Source organism: Perca fluviatilis, chromosome 17, assembly GCF_010015445.1.
Source record: "Perca fluviatilis chromosome 17, GENO_Pfluv_1.0, whole genome shotgun sequence".
NCBI classification, from domain to species: domain Eukaryota; kingdom Metazoa; phylum Chordata; class Actinopteri; order Perciformes; family Percidae; genus Perca; species Perca fluviatilis.
Window position 1 is genome coordinate 31,768,366 of NC_053128.1, and position 3,186 is coordinate 31,771,551.

At 40.8% G+C, this 3,186-nt stretch overlaps 1 protein-coding gene across 4 annotated transcripts in view; it reads right to left on the reverse strand.

Annotated features, from left to right (window-relative positions):
- The window catches only part of xrcc4 (X-ray repair complementing defective repair in Chinese hamster cells 4), a 53,340-nt gene extending 50,451 nt beyond the window's left edge, over positions 1-2,889 (reverse strand). For all 4 annotated transcript variants that reach the window (XM_039779236.1, XM_039779235.1, XM_039779234.1 and 1 more), the window contains exon 1: positions 2,741-2,889. The gene's annotated coding sequence lies outside the window, so the exon portion shown is untranslated. The remainder of the gene's footprint in view (positions 1-2,740) is intronic.
- Between the last annotated feature and the right edge of the window lie 297 nt (positions 2,890-3,186).

Here is a 3,186-nt window from a genome sequence, read left to right on the forward strand (position 1 = left end):
AGACACACACACACACACACACACACACACACACACACACACACACACACGATTCCATTCTTTCACCATACATGGACGCCGATTCGATTTGAGTTGCGATCCTAGTATTGCGATCTCTACATTTTTAAATAATATAATAATAATAATATAATAATAATAATTTTTCTAAGAATGAACATGACACATCAGTCAGTCAGTCTGACATTAATTTCATTCGTGAAGAAGAACATAACATGGATCTTCTGCAGGTTATGCTTTCGCTCTGTTTCGCTGGAAACAGATATGGGGCCCTATTTTAACGGTGTGTTTTGGGCGTAACATGTAATCAACCAATCAGAGATCAGCTCCCATTCCCTTTCAAAGCCAGGCGCGTTTGGACCTTGGAGCATTGCTGTTACGATAGAGGATTTGCACCCTAATATTTTTATTTGTAATCTTCTGCATGTGTGTGTGCGCGCTGCTGTGCGTCCCTGTGTGTGTAACAAGCATAGTGTGCGTGTGCATAATCCTAGGCACATTTTACAGCTGCGCTGCTCTGGGTGCAAGATAGGGCCCATGATGTAGTACCGTAGTAGTAGTAGTAGTAGTAGTAGTAGTAGTAGTAGTAGCAGTAGTAGTAGTAGTAGTAGTAGTAGCAGTAGTGATGTGTAAAGTCAAACAAGTGAAAGTTAAAGAAGATTACGCCCTAGGATATTTAAAAACTGTATCACCATTCATTTTTTTATCTCAACTGGTTGGAATCTTTACACATGCATCGTTACACCCTCTGGACTCCCTCCTAAGATTAACTTGATCTATGTAGCCTAAATCAACAAAAAGAACAACTTCATCAAGTGTTTACTTGGCTGAAATATGCACAGACCTCTCGCTAGAAGAAGGAGGGCGATGTTAGAGTTAACCACGGGTTCCCCTCCGTGGCGTTTGTTGGTGTAATGACCACAGAGTACACGGTGAGCGCCGCTTCATGCCACCGTGTCATCACGTCTCCGTGAGGACTGTGATGCTCCGACACACAGCCTCTCATTAGAGCTAAGTACAGGCTCGCCACGGACACTCACACCGCAGTTAGCGGGGCTGCTATAATGACCGGCCGCAGCGCCGAGCTTCCTCGCCGCACCCCCCCCCCCCGTCTTTAACTACATCCTGACAACACCTGCTTCAGGACCAGATACAGTACAAGCACCAGTGGAGAAACTTCTTACTGGAAAGTGACTTTTTTTTTTTTTTTTTACATTTAAAGACACTGTTCTTTGCAGCAAGACACACATCTGTCGCCATCTTCTTTTTAAGTTTGTTAATACCAGTATTTTAACCACACTAGAGATGTTTAGGTCGACTAGAGCTGCAGAGATTACTGGACAGGTGTCAACTGTTAACTCTCCTGGTGTCCTCGGGGGCAAATTTGACCCAATTTTCAAAAAGTTTCTCTATCAGAAATTTGGGTTTTCTTTCAACCAAAATTGTCAAAATAAATAACGTGGATGGTTCCATATACTGTAGGACGCTCTTCACAAGTACAATAAATGATCAGTACTTTCACCACTCTACTACTTTCATTGAATTTGGGTGTTTTATTCAATTTTATAGCATTTACATTTTTTTTTTTATAGAAAACGGTGGAATTTTATAAAACACACACACACACACACACACACACACACACACACACACACACACACACACACACACACACACACACACGAGGGGTGGGGGGAAAAAAATCGATACAGCATGGTTTAAATTTATCTTTTTAGATAAAACAGATGTTGACAAAGTTCCCTTCTAGGAACATAATTTGAAATTGGGAAAAATTTGAAGTTGGAAAAAAGTTAATAAATTGCGATATATCGCAGGATATTGCAATCTGTTTAAAATAAGATACAATAAGATCATATCGTGACATAAGTATTGTGATGATATCGTATCGTGAAGCCTCTGGGGATTCCCACCCCTAACACACACACACACACACACACGAGTTGTTTAAATAAATACATAGGCCTACATTTATGTTGTTAATAAATAACAATAAATTGTTGTTGTACCAGCAATATCTCCAAGTTTTGTTTTTCACTGTAGAAATCTCAAATGTCATAATGATCTGCCAATGCAAGAGAGTACCGGCATCTTTTTTCCCCCCACTTCAAGCACTGATTGTAGTATGTTAATGTAAAGTTATACGTGTAATTTACAGGGTCGATGTCGCAAATAATCCATTCTGGGCTTTTCCCGAAGTTTTTGTTGCTTTTTTGAACGTTGTTTGTCTCGTTTTGAATATTTTTTTTATTTTGTGCGTGTGTTTTTGTTGCCTTTATGTTGTCATTTTTTTCTACTGTTTTTTTTGTTGCTTCTTTCTGAGTTTTTGTCGCCTTGTTTTGCGTTTTTCTGTCGCTTTTCTCAATACATGCAGACATGTCCCCCCAGCAGCTTTGGGGCGGGGGGCCCCAATGCTGAACCCAAAGTTACGCCCTTGGGTACTTGGGTAAAGTACAAATGTCTACATTTCCAATAGACAGTATTCCCAACTGGTTGGTTGCAGCGTTATGTGAACACAGAGAAAAGCGCGAAATCGTCCCATTGGAGAAGCTGCAGCCAGAGGTGTTACTGGAGCTAACGCTAGCTAGCTGCTAACACCGAGAGGCAGTTTGTAAACACGGAGGAGGCGGAAGCTACGACACGGACTCAAACACGCGTTTAAAACTCCAACAACAACGGCAACATGTCCGTCTTTATATCTTACCTGCAGCTTCCCCCCGCGGACGCTTTGTTTTAGTCTTCTCTCCGGTTTAACACCATGCATGTATTGGGAGAACGTTTAAAAACAACTCGCATGCATGTCTACCTGTTAGCTGCTACGTCATCGTCAAGCGACACAGCAGAAGAAATCAGCGTAGATGCTAGATTGTACCCACCGAACGAGACAGGGTTAAGTTTACATCCAGTTACCTTTAAAGTTGTAGTTTAAATAACCTCCCGTGTGTTGAGGCGTGCAGAGATTCAAACTTAAGGAGGAGACACGGATGTTTAAGGACTCCCTAGCAACATGAAGAAGTGCTTTATGATTTTGATATATGATACATATTTTATTATTTTATACTTTTGAATTTGTCCTTTTATCCAGTGTGCTGGGAGGTGTTATTGTCATGTTTTCTATGCCTTGATATTGTAAATGAATTCTTTTTTAAT